Here is a 19,056-nt window from a genome sequence, read left to right as displayed (position 1 = left end):
CACAAGTGCAAGAGAAATTTTCAAAATTTGAAGACGAATTAAGCACAATAAAAAATGACGAAGAAAATTTAAGATCAGAATTTCTTCAACTGAGTAATGGTATGCGAGAACTGCAACTGCATGGCCCTGCACCATCAACAAATAATCCAAGACTGAAGGCTCCCACATTCGATGGAAGTATTCCATTTCAAATTTTCAAACTTCAGTTTGAAAAGACAGCAATGGCCAATAATTGGAATGCAGCGGACAAGGTGGCGTCCTTGTTTGTATCATTGAAAGGACCGGCGGCAGAAATCCTTCAGACTGTGAACGGGACAACTATGAGGCATTGATGAGTGCGATAGAAAGACGATATGGTAGTGAGCACCGGAAACAAATATACCAGATCGAACTGCAAAATAGGGGTCAGAAGATGAACGAGTCATTACAAGAGTTCGCAACTGAAATCGAACGACTGGCTCATTTGGCAAATGCAGATGCACCTGTGGAATACATTGAGAGGGTAAAAATTCAATGTTTCATAAATGGAATTCGTGATGTGGACACCAAACGCGCCACATATGCATTGCCAAAAAGAACGTTTGCTGAAACGGTTTCGCACGCCCTCACACAGGAAACAGCTTCCCTACTAAGTAAACCAGCACACAAAGTACAAAGAGTTGAAATGGAACAACCGGCGCTGATGGAAGAAATATTGAAGACTCTGAAGACAATTGCTGCACCGCGAGTAAATACAACAGGAAGATGTTTCAACTGTGGAAAAGCGGGTCACTTTGCCCGAAATTGCAATATAAAAGTATACCCATCAAAACGGAAACAACCAACAGATAACGAGGACGGAGCATCCACATCTCACAAGTCGTTAAACTAAAGCGGAACAGTTCAAAGGGGCGTGAGCTGGTTCCCACAACTATTTGCCCCGCCATCTCGATATCACAAATAGGTCGCCATGACAACAATCTTACTATCAACGGCATCGTAAATGGACGACTGTCAACGCTTACTTTGGATACTGGCGCCACACATTCAATTATCCGACAGGATGTGGTGAGAGGAACGGTTGAACCATTAGTTGGTTGCAAGCTTCGAACGGCCACTGGAGAGGAAGCAGCTGTTGCGGGAAAAGTGTTCTGCGAAGTCATAATTGGTACCCTGGAAGTTAATCACACCTTCATCGTAGCAGAAATCACGGATGAACTTATAATGGGAGTAGATTTCATGATTGATCACGGGGTTACTTTGGATTTAAACAAGCAAATGCTGTTTTGCCAGAACATGGAGATGCCTATAAACACCGGATATGTGACCAACGTTGAAAGTAAGAGGGTGATTGTTGATGATAATCAGAGTATTCCACCAAAATCTGAGGCGATTGTATGGGCTAAAGTGAATGGAGGAGGTGGGACTGAAGAGTTGTGGATTGTGGAACCAACAAAAATAGATACACCCATATTGGTAGGAAGAACGCTTGTGAAAACTAGAGAAGACGCCAACATTCCGGTCAGAGTAGTGAATGAATTCAACACGCCTATAAGTCTGAAGAAAGGAGCAGTAATTGGACAGTGCCAGAATATAAGTGCAATAGCACGATGCGAACGGTCACAACAGAAGCCTACTATTGAGCCACAGCAGATAAGTCTAGGAGTGTAGGATAATTTGCTGAACGAACTGCATGGAAATGAAAAATTAAAAGCAGAAAAACTATTAGAAAAATACGCATCCATATTTGCAAACGAAGGAAACACAGGAAGAACCGACATTGTCAAACATCGCATAAATACCGGAGACGCTAAACCAATCCGACAAGCTCCGCGTAGGGTTCCACTAGCAAAACGTGAGGATGCTAACAAAATTATTGAAGACATGAACAAAAACGGTGTAATCGAACCTTCAATAAGTCCATGGAGCTCACCTATCGTCTTAGTTAAAAAGAAAGATGGTAGCACCCGTTTCTGCGTAGATTATAGGAAGTTGAATGATGTCACAAAGAAAGACAGTTATCCTCTACCTAGAATCGACGATACATTAGACACCTTGTCTGGAGCGAAATGGTTTTCTACATTAGATCTACAAAGTGGATATTAGCAAGTGGAGATCGATGAATGTGACCGTGAAAAGACCGCTTTCAGTATGGGCGACGGGTTATGGGAATTCTCTGTGATGCCATTTGGGTTATGTAATGCGCCTGCAACGTTCGAGCGACTGATGGAACATGTGTTAAAAGGACTCAACTGGAAGACATGTTTGGTGTATCTTGATGACATTATCATCATGGGAAAAAGTTTTGATGATCATCTGAAAAATCTAGAGGAAGTCTTTCAGCGAATAGCATCAGCCAGATTACGCTTGAATCCCAAAAAGTGTTCATTATGGAAGAAGCAGGTCACATATCTCGGACATAAAGTGTCAACTGAGGGGATTCACACCGAGGAGGGAAAAATAAAAGCAGTTAAAGATTGGCCTCAACCCACCAACATACATGAACTCCGCAGCTTCCTCGGCTTATGCACGTATTACCGCCGTTTTGTACCTGGATTTGCGAACGTGGCTAGAAGTTTACATGATTTAACAAAGAAGAATCGCCCGTTTGTATGGCAGTTGGAACAAGAAAAAGCGTTTGAGCAGCTGAAAGAACTACTTTGTACGGCACCGATGTTAGCTTATCCAATACCTGGAAAGAAATTCATCCTGGATACAGATGCGAGCGCTTATGGAATTGGAGGTGTCCTGTCTCAGCTCATCGACGGACAAGAAAGAGTAATTGGGTATTACAGCAGAGTGCTCGGGAAACCAGAGAAAAACTACTGTGTGACGCGAAAAGAACTACTAGCTGTGGTGGAATGTGTAAAACATTTCCACAAGTATTTGTATGGACAACGATTCTTGCTGAGGACTGATCATGCAGCATTAAAATGGTTATTTAGTTTAGGAATCCGGAAGGCCAAATTGCACGATGGATCGAAAGATTACAGAATTACGACTTCGAAACGCAACATCGAAAGGGGATTCACCACAAAAATGCGGATGCATTATCACGTCGCCCTTGTCCACTGGAATGTAAACATTGCTCCAAATCAGAAGGAAAAGAAGGTATAATCGACGTGCGATTACTGAATATAGAACCTGAAGATGATTGGACTCCTCACCGCATCAGAATCAATCAGCTGGAGGACCCTGATCTTGCAAAGCTGATAATAGCCAAAGAAAATGGGGTACGACCACCAAAGGAACAAATAAGTAGCGAGAGTCCAACGGCAAAAGCATATTAGGCCCAATGGAACAGCATAAATGGATACCTTCATCGTACCTGGGAAAGCGAAGATGGCAAACAGTCTCGTCTGCTGATCATAGTACCGAAGTCCATGATCCCGAAAGTATTGAAAGAATATCACAATGGACCTAGTGGAGGGCACCTTGGAATTACAAAAACTATAGAGAAGATTAAACAACGGTTCTACTGGATCGGTTGTCGAGATTCCATAGCAGAATGGATAAGTAATTGCGTAGAGTGCATGGCAGCTAAAGGCCCTAAAGCCAAAAGTCGCGGTAGGCTACAACAGTACAACGTGGGATCACCATTTGAACGAGTCGCAATGGATGTTGCAGGTCCGTTCCCAACCAGTACGGCCGGAAAGAAATATCTACTGGTTGTCATGGACTATTTCAGTAAATGGCCAGAAGTATATGCCTTACCAAACCAAGAAGCGAAGACAGTAGCCGAAGCGTTTGTAGAAAATTGAATAACAAGGTTCGGAGTGCCCGTCGAATTACACTCAGATCAAGGCAGGAATTTCGAATCTTCCATTTTCCAAGAAGTCTGTACATTATTGGGCATCCACAAGACACGGACAACAGCGTTACACCCACAATCAGATGGGATGGTAGAGAGATTCAACCGAACGCTCGAAGAACATCTGCGAAAAATCGTTAATAAAGATCAACGGAATTGGGACAAGTGCATCCAGATGTTCCTGCTGGCGTATCGTTCAGCAAAGCACGAGACAACTGGTTACACGCCAGCAAAGATTATTTTTGGATCTGATCTGCGACTCCCTGCTGATCTTAAGTTTGGAACGAATCCTACAGCTGTAAGAAATGATGGAGATTATTGTTCTGCCTTAAAGGAAGAAATGAATGAATTGCATCTAATGGTAAGACGGCATACGCATCTGATGAGCAATAAGATGAAGGACCGGTTCGATCAAGCGGCAAATTCAAAAGGTTTTGAAGAAGGTGATCTGGTCCTGTTGTACAATCCACTTCGAAAGAAAGGCTTGTCCCCGAAACTGCAGACAGCCTGGGAAGGACCCTATATGGTGATGAAACGACTTAATGACGTGGTATACCGCATACAAAGAAATGGAAAAGCACGATGTAAAATGAAAGTAGTACATTTGGAGAGGCTCGCCCCATTTGGTTCACGAGGATTTGTGCCTAATCGGGACGAGGGCAGTGTTACAAAAGTAGTATTAAGATGTATTTGTATTGCTATATGCATCCCTTATTATGAACAATAGCTGTAGGTATATGGAATAGCATTTGTCTTGTTGTAGACATCTGGCGCCGCGAAACAATAGACATCTGGCGCCGCACTGTCTGCTTGTCTACTTAATTAATTGCTGAGTCTGGCGCCGCGGCTGTCTGCTTGCGTCTGGCGCCGTATAGCATTATGTTCTGGTAATTTCCAGACGCAATATTCTAGAAGGACACGTCGGCATCAGCGAGAAGTGCGTGGCTATATAAGCCGTGGCAACGCCAACGTAATCAATCAGTGCTAAGAGTAAACTGCTATAGTGTAGACGAGTTGTGAAATAAAGAGTTGTTGAATTGAATTAAACAGTTTTGGTTTTATTTGTCAATCCAGAGATACGAACCTAACAAAGTAAACTAGCAAGCAGTAAATTCGTAAAAGTATCATATTATCCATGGCCTTTTCGCAAATGATTATGTGATGATAACAAATGCCCACATATAGATTTGGCAACGGCAATGGCAATATATTTGACAGTTAGTATGGCATACACTTTAGCCTGTCGAGGTGCATCGTAACAGAGTGCACAAACACATTAACGGAATTCTGTTGCTCTTGCAAGATTGCACGATGACACAAAATGCAAAAATCCTATACCGAAATATGCAAGGCCAAAAGAACACCCATTACAGAATCTAGTGATGATTCGGTTAATTTATTTAGAATGACTATTGTGAATTGGCGCATCTTCTGTATTCATTCTTAACAAAAAATTGTAACGAATCTTATAATTTCAGTAGAAATTATAAAATCTATTTAAAACTCATCTTCCTCAACAATTTAATGTTGAAATATGTCTTTATGTAAAATGACAGCTGGCACAAGGTTGCAATTATTTTTTACTTGTGTTTCGGTCTGACATATTTTACAGCCATTGCAAATAATTTTTTGCGTTTGTTTGTTGTTGTGTGATTGGAATGGTAGAAAGTTTAGGTAAGAGAAAGAAAAACTATTGGCATTCAAGCTCATCGAATATTAATTTAATATTAAAGAAAGGACAATTAATGTAAGTACTTATTTGTTAAACATTTGTATTGCGAATAAATATATAAGTGATTCGTTGTTAACTGAAACCATAGATAACTTGATCAGAATCTCTTTTCTTGCTCTCTCGATTGTCAGCTGGCAGCGAACCCTGATCTGTTTTCTGAGCTGGCAACAAAACACAATCAGGGTGCCGTCAACCAGCAGTTAGTCAAAAAGGCGGGATGCCAGAAGTAAACCGCTATAATTACTTGACGAAATTAGTGTGAAATGAAATTTCATTGAACTGTGCGAACATATTTTGGCAAAATAAATGTTTATGTAAAATAATTAAGGATTTAGCATTTTAGCATTTATATATGTATGCATTTTCAAAGTGTTTATTTTAGTGTTTTGTAAAATTTATTATATAGCCAATCTAATATTTTTCAGCAGTGGCATCATTGGCAAATTTTATAAAAAATGCGAGTTTTGGCAGCTCTCTCTCGAATCAAAGAGTCTCATATCAAGTTATCTATGACTGAAACTTCTTTACTGCAGATTTAAAAGCCAAGAAAGACTCGTATATGTGTACACTGACAATTTCTTAGGATATTGCACCATTGCCTGCGAATATAATCCGTGCTAAATCGGTAAGCGATTTATTTGTTTTCTGTTCTTTAAATTGTAATTTTGTTTGCAGTCTTATACCTGTATTCTGCTTGAGACGATTGTCTCATGTCTCTAATTGTCACAATAGTAATTCAGTGATTCTGTCAGTCAGGAGTCTCATTTTGGTATTCTGGCAGATACAGTAGACTACTATACAGTATACTACTATACTGTATATGCCAGAATACCAAAATGAGACTCCTGACTGACAGAATCACTGAATTACTATTGTGACAATTAGAGACATGAGACAATCGTCTCAAGCAGAATACCGATATTAGTTTACTAAAAACTTAAATTATTGTTGTCGCCCAATAACACTTATACAAGTTCTTATGGTGGATGCTGAAGCCTCACAGCAACGGTCTGCTTTAGAGGATTCGTATTCAATGGAAAATAGAGTGGCAAAGATCACCAAAGTTCTGCTAACAGATACATTAGTATTACAATAAAGTTAGGCGTGTTTTATTTGACCAGCAAATTAAGCTATTAGCTTATTTTGTATGGAAGACTTAGACAACATAATTTTGTTGGCTTGTCATAAGCTTTCATAGCTTGTGTATTGGGCTAGAGGCATTGCCAGTTAAAATGCTTTTTTCATTCACAATAGCTATGATTTTTCCCAAAAAAAGTAGTTGGCAATAGCGACAACCCCCATTTTGACAGACAAAAATGTAAACAAATGGAAATATATAAATGAAACGTATAGAAGTGCACGAAATGGAAAATTTTATAAAAGATGCGGTAAGTAAGGATTTTAAATTAAAATTAAGAGAAAATTAAATTTGTGTGTTTTCTAGTTGCTTGGTACTATGTACACAAATTCAAATGTTGAAGAGTATAACGAAATATTGACCATCCTTGCTGGCTTAGCTGCTGAATCAAGTTCGTCATCGGAGGATTCAGAACAAGAGCAGATAGAGCATCCAAAATGCTCTAATTTTGTGGACACCATTGATAGTTTTGAAGATGAGGATTTCAAATCTCACTTTCGTTTGAGCCGCACCACTTTAGATTACTTAATAGGTATGCTTTGATTTTGTTACGATACTTTTCTGTATGAGTATTTTTTGCAGGAAGATATGAAGAAAGTGAACAAACCCGCTTTGCTACGAAGGCCGGAAAAACCAAAATTCCTGCTAAAACAATGATGTACATGTATGTATGGTATTTAAGTAACACAATTTCCTACAGACAACTAGCCGTATTGTTTGGTGTAACGAAGTCCACAGCATGGGCGATTGTTCGTCGGGTTGTAGCGTGGGTTATCTCAATAGGTCATGAGTTTGTTAAGTGGCCAACTCAACTCGCAAGTTTTTACAAAGGAAACAAATACCAGGTGTTATTGGTGCTATTGATTGTACCCATATAACAATTAATGCACCAATAAAAGACAAACATATATATTTTGATCGAAAACGTAATTATAGTGTTGTTCTACAGGCCATTGTCGATGCTGATAAAAAATTTATTGATATTTATTGTGGTGAACCCGGATCATATCATGACTCTACAGTGCTAAAAAGGTCAGCATTTTATAGAAAAGCGGAAAGTAATATGGAAAGTTTATTTCCCAATTCTACTTTTATTCTCGGGGACTCGGCATACCCTTGCAGAAATTATCTCATACCGGTATTTAAAGATTATGGTTCGTTAACGCCTAATCAAATCAGCTTTAACAAAACACATTCTTCAGCAAGAATAGTTGTTGAAAATGCATTTGGAGCACTGAAAGGACGTTTCCGAAGGCTTCTTAAATTTACGGAGCACAGAAATTTATGTGTAATTTCGAATTTAGTTGCAAGTGCATGCATTATGCACAATATATGTATTATTACTAACGACGATACAATTATTGACTATCAAATTGAAAGTGCCGAACCGGAGCCAGAAACTGCTAATGAGCTGGCGAGAGAAGCAAGTGGAGATCGCCGGAATCAGTTGTTTACAATTTTAACACGAAGAAATTAATAAATTTTAATTTTTTTAATTTTTAAAATACACTTTTAGAGCAACATTTTCCATTTTCAATCTCAAACAATAAAATTGTTTATAATTTTACGACATATTTGTTTTATATAACCACGTATACGTATGCATTTGTTCAAGATTTGAATGTAAAAAATGTTTATTTTATGATAAGCTTGATTATATATTTCCGTTAAATAAAACAATGTATATTCGTTATGAAATCAAGTAGCTTTTCTAATTTTTATTCATAAAATACTGTTTTAAAATTTTTAATTTTTCTTCTTCTATTTTCATTTTTTTTTTGTTCAATTTCTATTAGAATTTTTTGATTTTCGGCCACATCCTGCATTCGTTTTTTGATATTTGCGTAAAACTTCGCCTGCACTTCAGCACTTTTCCTTTTTTGTTCAATTTTTTTTTCAAAATATAGTACTTTAGCGCTTTTCCTGTAACGCCGATTTGGAACAGAATTTGCTGCGTTCGGCTCCTGTGAATTCACAGCATTTGGTCTGCATATGCTACGGCTTAGTGCAAACCGGCTCTGCCTCGAAGTACTTGGCATATCGTCGAGGATTGTTTGAAAATCGGTTGAATCCTTACCTGTTTAAAAATATAAAAAAGCGAATGCAATATAAGCAATACATAATGAACATTAAATTTTAACTAACCACTAGACTCAACCAATGCCTCTTGAGGATCTGTCCCAATGTTTAAGGTGTGGTTGTTGGACACCAAGCAACTTTCGCCAAAAATTTCGTCCATCTCGCGCATATATGGTACTGTGCACGGAGAAGTGCCAGTCTGTTTTTCGTTGTCCTTCGCTGCTTTGTAGGCATTCAAAAGCGTTCGCATTTTTGAAACAAGGGCAGCCGCATTAATTGTTGTATCCCGTGGAAACAAATGTAATAAATTTTTACAAAATAACTTTAAAATATTCTTACTGTAAATTCTTGATATATCATGTCCTCCATGACGTTTTCATATGCGAACTTTTTCTTTCGCGCATGCAGAAACTCATCCTTCCTTTCGTTGTAGCATTTTAGGAATAGGAGCGTCTCCGCCTTTGTCCAAACTTTTCTTTTGCTGTATATAAACGAAATAAATAATTATTTAGTTTGTGAAAAGTTCGTTTACAAATTTAAAAATTCAAATTTACCTTTTCTCCATGTCAAACATTTCGTTGCAATAAATTGAATATCAGCTGATTGTTATTTCTCGCGTTGCCAACATAATGCATTTTTAAGCGAAAATGTGAAATAAGCTAAATGCGTTTTATTTGTCCATGGTTTAGCTATTAGCTTATGATGGTCAAATAAAACACGCCTTAAAGGCGGGGGATGTTGTGACTTTTAAGGAGCAATGCCACTTGTGATAGTGACTTTGTAGTAGCAGTGATTTTAAACTGTGACTGTGACTTTAATAAAAATTGTAACAGACAAAGGCTAAAAGTACGTTTACATATGAACTTAATCTCCTTATAAGCTTGTTCAATAATCTACCCGTTTACATAGGCAAATGAGATTATCGACTGTCAAATTTGTTGTATTTGTGTTCTTCTTGGTGAATTGTAAAGTTTCGTGAATCAATATTTTTACTCGTGAACTAAAAAAGAAAAAACAATAGAAATTAAAGATATGGAAGAAAAACAAAAGAACGCGATTGTATACTTGATTACGCAGATTGCTGCCAGTAATAAGAAGTTGGCAGAAATACGGAAAAGATGACAACTTAGATTGGAAAAAATATTAACAGAGATAAAAATGCAAAATTCCTTATTGCTTTTTGTAATAAATAACAATAGGCCAAAACGTTTGTGGAAACACGTAAGCAATTACATCCATATTAATATTATAAATGCGAAAGTAACTCTCTCTGTCTGTTACTCTTTCACTCCTAAACGGCTGAATGGATGTTGATGAAATTTGGTATGCTGATAGATGATAACCTAGAAATGGTCATAGGCTTTAAATAATCACGCCATCTTTCTTAGGGGGTAGGAAGTAGGCAGAAAACTGAGTTGAGTTAGTGATTTTTTTATGGTTTTTACTGGGAGTTTTGCTCTATCATGCCTAAACGGCTGAACAGATTTTGATGAAATTTAGTTAGGAGATAGATAGTACTTAGTTACATTTTTATTATTAGGTAGTTAAGGCAGAGAAGGTAAAACATAGAGAAGGTGCAGGTTCGATGTCGAACATTTTATAGGATTGTAGTACGGAATTCTCCTCACAACCACAGAATTCACGATGTGAAATGTTAACATTTTTAACAGTTCTCTCACATACTTAAACAGAGAAGAGAAATAAATGTATGTATTTTCGGCATATAATGACATGGCATATATGTATGTATGCCCAAGCAGAGAATATTGAAGAAAAATAAGTTCTTTTATATTCCACTTTTAATAATTTATTTTAATAATATTAATTAAATATTTTTATACAGTATACTCTCGAAAAGTAAATTCTCAGAAAGTAAATAATCGCGGAAAAGTAAATCACCTTTAAGATTACACATGCACCTCGAAAAAGTAAATTTTTTAATTTACTTTTCAGAGAGTGTGATAAAAAATTCGAAACGAAGCAAGCAGCGTTTTTTACGATGTTGCAAAAACACTTACTTTCTTGTTTATCGCGACTTTTTAGTAAACAAAGAAACTGCTGATGAAATAGAAATTTTGTCAGACACTTCAGATGGAGAAGAAGTCAGCTAGGAACCCAAATTGACATATGGGGAAGCAATTCAAAGCGTAAACAACTTGATCCACTGGTTTAAAAATGAAAACGATGCAAATCAGGTGTCAGACTTTTTGAATTGTCGTACAAAAATGGTCAGAAAATATATTGCAAAAGAAAAAAAAAACAAAAGAATATTCAAGATTTTTTCTCTTCATAGTAAATACATATGTATGTATTTAAATGTAAATATGTTTTTCATGTAAATCCATATGTTTTATTGAAGCAAATAAATGAATGAATTTTTTAAGTTTAAAAATGCATTTAATATTATAAAAACAGATAATTTAAGTATATATTTGGAAAAGTAAATTATTCGAAAAAGTAAATTAAAAAATACCAATCGATTTACTTTTCGAGAGTATACTGTATTATATTTCTTACTAATAGAAATTAAATTTATCACAACAATATATGTACATAAACATACATCTTCTATCATGTTAAGCTTATGTATCTGCACATGCTCATATGAATGTATGTATACGCATGTGCGCGTTCAGAAATTCAAATAATGATGTTATCACTTATCAATATATTACATGTGCGCGCATTGATCTGCATGTTCATACATTCATATTATATACACTTGCCCGCATAAATCTGCGTACAGCGCTAAAAAATTCGAAAACTTAACTTTAAACGCGAATTTCTCACGAAATATGATACGTATTCAGAAACTTTGGAATTTGTTTTATATAAAAAATATATATATTGCATAAACATACCTTTTTAGAACCATAATACATACATCTCCATTTTAACGGGAATTATTCGTCGACATCATGAAAATTCATGCACGCAAAACTCTACGTACAGCAGCACAAGAATAGCAATTTGCGACTACCGTTAGTTTAGCTTTTTTCTCAGTCACTTGTGGGACTTTAGAGCAACTATTTCATTGTGTTTCAAGTGATTGCAGAAGTAAGATCATTTTAAAACAGCCATGGAAAAAAAGGCAAGGAAATTGGCACTGATGAAAGAAGAATTATCGTAAAACTACATGTTGAGGGCAAAACGTTAGGGGAAAATGGAAAAATAGTAGGCCGAACTCATTCATCGGTACATAAGGTGGTAACTAATTACATTTCAACTGGATCCATCTTATAAAAACGACGTGCTGGTCGTCCAACTCTTTTAACAAACCGCGAAAAAAGCGTGTCGTAAAACTAGTTCAGCAAAATCCAAGGATGACTGCTCATCAACTGAAACTAGAGGTGAAGCAAAGGTATTCGAAAGTTGTTTCTGACGATACAATCCGTAGAATTAAAAAAAAAAGCTGGATATGATAGCCGAGTAGCCCGTAAGAAGCCATATATTTTGGAGATAAATAGGCAGAAGCGCATGGATTTAGCAAATGAATACGTTTCAAAACCCCCAGAATTTTGGAATAGTATTATTTTTACGGATAAGAGCAAGTTTTGCATCTTTGGAATAAAAGGTAAGAAACTGGTATGGAGAAAGACGGGAAAGGCGTATGAAAAAGAGAATATGGTACGAAGTGTAAAACATGGTGGAAGCGGTGTTATGGTTTGGGGCTGTATGGCAGCCAACGGTGCTGGAAAACTTACATTTATATATACAAATTTTGAAAGATAATCTTCTGCAAAGTGTTCGGCAACTGGGGATGGAACAAGATTTTCGGTTCCAACAAGATAATGACCCCAAACATACTGCGCAAAATGTCAAGCTCTGGCTTTTGTACAATGTAAAAAACCAGTTGCGAACGCCTCCTCAATCTCCGGACCTAAATCCCATTGAGCATTTGTTGGATTTGCTTGAGCGTAGAAACCGAAAACACGCCATAACATCAAAAAATATGCTTAAGGATATTATAATGCAGGAATGAGGAAAAATTGCGCCAGATACAGTGAAACTTATGGATTCAATGCCCAGGCGTCTTATTGAAGTACTACAGAGAAAAGGATATCCCACTAGATATTAGAGAGTCGTAGGGCATTAATTTCATTAATAATACCTTTCTGTACGCAGACTTTTGCAGTTGCTTTTCTCATATTGTTTTCAAATAAAATGAATTTAAACTGTAATTATCTGAATAAAATAAAATTTGTATTGTTATTTACTTACTGAAAGCAACAAATAATGAATTGAAATCAAGCTTGGTTAGATACGTGTCAGATTTCCTGAGAAATTCGCGTTTAAAGTTAGTTTTTTTAGCGCTGTAAGCAGAGTTGTGCGGGCAAGTGTATACTTATATGTACATATATTTGTATAAACTTCCCAACAAATAATGCACAAGCGTTTGTATGCTACATACATATGCGTACAGATGTGAATATGTGACCAACAAAAAAATGAAGCATTGTTCTACTAAAACAACAATTGTCTAAATAGCAGAATTGTACGCATGTAAATTAATTAAGTTTATTTTTACAAAGTAATTATGTTTATTTGCCACACAAATTAATTATGTTTATTTCACAGTAAAACCGATAAATTGAAAATATGTAATATGACGATTTAACTCGTCGCCTTCGCCGTTCAGTTCTAGAATGATTTTACTTTTTCCTTGCTGTCTTTTGCCGCTGTCCAATTCTTCTTCTTCTTTGATCATGTCCCGTTACGTAGCTTTGAGTTGGCGTCTTTCTGCTGCTAAGTGGTATGCAGTTTTACGCTCTGCGAGAGCTGTTGCAAAGCGCACAGTTACGCAACCCAGCATACAAGTAGCGACGCCGCTATTCTTGGCGTAACCCAGCATACAAAATTGACCAGCCACAGTGGTACATTAACTACCCCCGTTGTTAAAATCGAACGTCCTCGGGTCGAAGTAAAACTTTTCCATACCAGGAAATTCTTCATTTTAGCATACTGCTATTGATTGTCGATTGGACGAATTTCGGCGCAGACGTTAACATTTAATTTAATAAGGCTTAAATGCGACATATTACTTACATATATGATACAAAACATTAATTCGAAATATTATTCTTTTTCTTATAATGATAAGTTTTCGAAAGATAAATAGTAATACATATTAGAGAAAAAGAAAATGTGATTATTCAAAGCATGAAAAAGTGGATTCTTTTTTTTGTGTTTTATTTTCAGTAATATTAAAAAGAGATATGGTTATACAAAGCATAAAAAAGTGGAGTCTTGTTTTTTTACTTTATCGAAGATTGCTCTTGTGTATCGGCTTGCCGTCAATCAAAACTGTGGTGCCAAGATCTTTCTCGATAATCTTTTCCATAAAAACTTTATCCAGTTTGTTACCAAGTCTTTTGTTTCGTCTTAAAAAAACTTTTTCCCCCGGATAATATGTTCTCAAAGATTTATTTACATTACACCTTTTTAAAGTTTTTTCCTGAGCTGCAACTAATATTTCCCTTAGACTTTTAAAACTTTCTTCTGAGTTACTGTAAAGTGCATCAATTGGCTTAGAATTAATTACGGAATGTATACTGCAATTGTATTTGTGCGTCGCTAGTAATACCAATTCTATAATATCATCAATTTGCTGCTGGTTCTTAATACATCGAATAATTTCGAGCAACGTGGAATGGAGTCTTTCAACTTGACCATTACTTTCACTGTGGAGAGTTGGTATAAAGAACTGATTTATGGAGAAATTATCTCTAAGCAATGTCATAATAGCATTCGATTTGAATGATTTTTCGTTGTCGGAAACTATAGTTTTAGCGTTTTTAAATATTAGTAAAATTTCCAAAAGGGCGTTTTTTATATCTATCATAGATCTGGACGCTATAGGCTTCACAATAGCAAATTTAGACAGTTTGTCTATACAGGTGAGGAATAACTGTTTAGGAGTCATAAATATATCAATGTGGAGGATTTCTCCCGGCATTCTGGGAATAGGAGTTTGGCCTATCACTGGGTCAGGTGGTTTACGTTGATACTTATTTTCCAAACATATCTTGCAGTTCATAATAACTGCTTTCAGTAATCTTTTTATGTTTGGAAAATAGTACTCACTAGAAATTTGTTGGAAGTTTTCGTGTAACCCTCGATGAGCCCGATTGTGTTGTGTTGCTATCGTTTCGAGCTGATCGTCCTTATTGATTAAATCTGTAACAAGCAGTTCAGTATGAACAAACTTGACACCGGGAAAAGCTACACATATCGAGTTCTGTATTTCGCCTAAAGTGGGGAGATCGCAGTGTAATCCATTGGTAACATTAGGATTAATAGCACACTTTAAACACTGAATGAGATTTTCGACTGAATCATATGTAATGGTATGTCTAATCATTTTTTGGAAGAGAATTTTTGTACTTTTACTGCATGAACTTGATTTAGATAGTAATAGCTGGTTCTTAAACTGATTTACCGCACACTTGACTGTCTTTATTATATTAGTTGATGATACCTCACTATGCAGTGTTTCTACAGACGCGGTGTCAGTTAGGTTATGAGAAAACTGTCTTGAAAGCGCATCAGCCACGCTATTTTCACTTCCAGGCTTATAATAAAATTTAGGTGAAAATTCCTCAATAAATGCCCGCCATCTCTTCAGTTTGCTGTTCGGATTTTTCTCTGACATCGCAAATATAAGCGGCTGGTGGTCAGTAAAAATTTTGATATGCTGTACTCCGTACAAATAATGTCGAAGTTTTTTCAACGCCCACACAATAGCAAGTAATTCGCGCTCGTTGACAGCATAATTTTCTTCACTTGCCGAAAGTGTTCGCGAAATCATAGTTATCGGGCGACCGGATTGTGATAAAACCGCGCCCAGTGCTTTAGAAGAGGCATCGGTCGTAAGCTCAAACGGTTCCTTATAGTCAGGATATTGGAGTAAAACATCCTCAGATGCTAATATGCGCTTGATCTTTTCAAATGCACGTAATGATTCGGAGTCAAGATTGATTTCTGTTTGAGTCGAGTTTTTCCTACCTATCTGTCCGTTTGCACCGCGAAGGTGAAGAGTTAAGGGCTTAACAATGGAGGCATAATCTTTCACAAAACGTCGATAATAGCCGCACAAACCGAGGAATGAACGTAAGCCACGCAGTGTTCTTGGGGTTTCATAGTTCAGGATGTCGTGCACCTTATCTGGGGAGGTTCTTATGCCTTTTTCAGTAACAAGGAACCCTAGAAACTCTACTTCCGTTTTGAAAAATTTAGACTTTCCCGGTGACACCCTCATTCCAGCATTTGCAAGCTTTTGCAAAATACGGTCGATGTGCTCCAAATGCAATTCTTCATTTGGGGAATATATGATGATGTCGTCGACGTAAACGTGGCAGAATTTCCCTATCACCTCGCGTAGGACGTCGTCGATAGTCCTTTGAAATATGCTGGGCGCATTTCTTAGACCAAACGGTAACCGACAGAATTCATACTTCCCATTATTAATATTAAAGGCTGTTTTTTGTCTGTCCCTTTCACACATTATGATTTGGTGGAAGCCTGATTTTAAATCTAAAGTTGTGAAAAACTTCGAATTTCCAAGGTTAGCTAATATTACAGACGTATCTGGTATAGGGTATCGGTCAGGAATCGTTTTTTCGTTGATTTTTCTAAAATCAATTACCATACGCAAGTTGGGCTTTCCATTCTCGTCTACACCTTTTTTAGATACAACGTGAACGGGTGAATTGTAAGGTGAACAAGATTCCCGAATGATACCGTCTCTAAGTAGTAATTTAATCTCATTGTTAATAAATGGAGCTACTGATATGGGGTAGGGATAGCTTTTACTGTAAATTGGATCACTTGTAGTTGTACGGATACGGGCCTGGATTCTTGTATTGTATGGCAATTTCCTGTCTGGATCAGCAAAAGCGTTAACATTTTTTCTTATAATCTTACGGAATTGTGATTGAACTTTTACCGGTACTGAATCTTCCTCTATGGTAATTAGATTTACGTGATCACATGAAAGAAAGCGTAATTTAGCCTTACCGTTACGATAAAATAAATAGCCTCCAACCGTGTCAATTTTTGCATTGATTTGTTTTAGAAAATCGTACCCTATTATACCGTCAAACGTGCTTAGATTCGACAACAAATAAAACGTTGAGGTATTTTCTAAAATGTTTATTTGACATTTTTTATTAATGATATTTTCGCCGTTTATCGATTTTAGCCTAAAACTCTTTTCCAAGGGTTTAATTCCCTCAAGAAATGATAATGGCTTAATGTAGTTTTTTGACGTACCAGTGTCAATCAGAATGCGAAGCTCCTGACCGTTTTTGCCTTTTTTTGTTATGAACGGCAGGAGCGATTCTAGTTTAAATAATTGATTTGATCACCATAATCCGATGTGACATCATCCTCATCATAATTATAGTGATCTCTGACATTTTCGTTATAATCGTCCTCATAGTTTTGATATTCGTGATCAATCAAAGATGGCCCTACTTCTGGCATAAAGTTAACCTTCTGTACCTTACGAAACGGTGAACGGTCAGAAGATAATCGGTCATTAGCACGTTTAAACGCCACGAGCGGGGTAGGGTTTGGATTTTGTGTGTTCGTAGTATATTTAGGAGAATGAGAATGTTGAAAAGGGGAATTTTGGAAATTATTACGCTGCCTATAGAAGCTTGAACCGTTATCAACTTCCATTGGGGTTGGGCTATTTAAGTTCTGGTTTCTGGTCTCTATTGGCTGATAGTGGTGCAATAATGGTCTTGGCCGATGAAACTTATTTGCGTTACCCACTGCAAAAGCCTCTGCGAATTCATAACGCCTATGACTGGTTTGCAGCTCCTGTGCAACCGCTAAGGCTGATGGGAGGTCCTTGGGTCTTGCAGAGAATAAGATATCGCATAACGGTCTTCGGAGACCAGATATGAAAACGCGTAATGCATTCTCCCTAGCGCGTTCATTTAAAGCTGCTATGAGCTCATTGTTACCGCTGTGTGTCATAACTTGTTTATTTATTATCAAGGATAACTTTTTGTCTACCCTATTATAGTAATCAGTGATAGGTAAATTGTCCTGCCTTAAAATACTCAGCTCATTCTCTAGTACATATAGTGGTCTTTTATCTGAATAAGTCTGGTCAAGTCTTGCAATTATTGCGTTGAAATTCAAAATAGTGTTAAAGGACGCAAGGGTGGAGTTAGCAGATTCGATAATCTTATTCCTAAAAATGCCCATGGCAATATAATACTTCTCCGAACCCTCCTTATAATAAGTCATGGCAAAATGCGCGGCACTACGCCAACCCGGGTACGAAGCGAAATCACCCTTGAATTCCGGCAAATACTTAATCAAATCTAAACTTGCATTGTCTTGAATTAATGGGTTTATCGCAACCGGCAGGTCTGGTTTGACACTAGGTAACTGCAAGCCATTAACTGCCAAAGTTAACTGACGAATCTGTTCTACCAGTTCCAACTTAGTGCGCTCGTTGGTCTCGTTAACGATTTGCAGCACCTGCTCTCTACTGACACTCATTTTACGAATTTTGTTTTAAAATCTTTGATAAGGGAAATTTGCTCCAAAAGAAAAAAATCAGCACACAAAAAGATAAGAACAATTAATATAACTAGAAATACTTCTGATTATCGAAAAAGGCTTAACTAGAAGGAACACGAAATCACCAACACAAGACAATCTCCACAAAAGAAGTTTAGAAGATTCAATTTAAATATCAAAAAGACAAAGGTACAATAACCTTTTGTTTAATATTCTCTATTTCAGGAAGATTTCCAATATTCCTTTAAAGCCGAAAAAAAACTAAGACTTTGTGGCAAATTCATTTAATTTTATAATATATCGAAATAACTAAAATTTTATTTCAAGCTCTTTAAGCTTAATAAATTCAAGATGTTATTAGTAAATGTAATTTAATACAAAACGTGTATTTTATAACCACGTGCTCGATTCAAAAAATTTTCTTTTACACGTTTTGTTTTTCTGTTTTCCACAGCCTAACCTTACTTTGTTATGGAAATTTAATCCACTTTAAACATAATTTGCACTTTATAACCACGTGCTCGATTCAAAAAATTTTCTTTTACACGTTTTGTTTTTCTGTTTTCCACAGCCTAACCTTACTTTGTTATGGAAATTTAATCCACTTTAAACATAATTTGCACTTTATAACCACGTGCTCGATTCAAAAAATTTTCTTTTACACGTTTTGTTTTTCTGTTTTCCACAGCCTAACCTTACTTATGAAAATTTAATCCACTTGAACATAATTTGAAAAATCACTTACATGTTTTATTTATTTTATATTATCCGGATTTG

The 19,056-nt window shown here is 36.6% G+C and overlaps 2 pseudogenes; one reads left to right on the top strand and one right to left on the bottom strand.

The window, feature by feature from the left end:
* The first annotated feature begins 6,395 nt into the window (after positions 1-6,395).
* On the top strand, positions 6,396-8,258 carry LOC109580053 (uncharacterized; annotated as a pseudogene).
* LOC125775564 (uncharacterized) lies at positions 8,124-10,067 on the bottom strand (annotated as a pseudogene).
* Between the last annotated feature and the right edge of the window lie 8,989 nt (positions 10,068-19,056).

The sequence above is a fragment of the Bactrocera dorsalis genome, chromosome 1 (assembly GCF_023373825.1).
Source record: "Bactrocera dorsalis isolate Fly_Bdor chromosome 1, ASM2337382v1, whole genome shotgun sequence".
Taxonomy (NCBI): Eukaryota; Metazoa; Arthropoda; class Insecta; order Diptera; family Tephritidae; genus Bactrocera; species Bactrocera dorsalis.
Note: the sequence above shows the minus strand (reverse complement) of the source record. Positions and strands in the feature narration are given on the sequence as shown.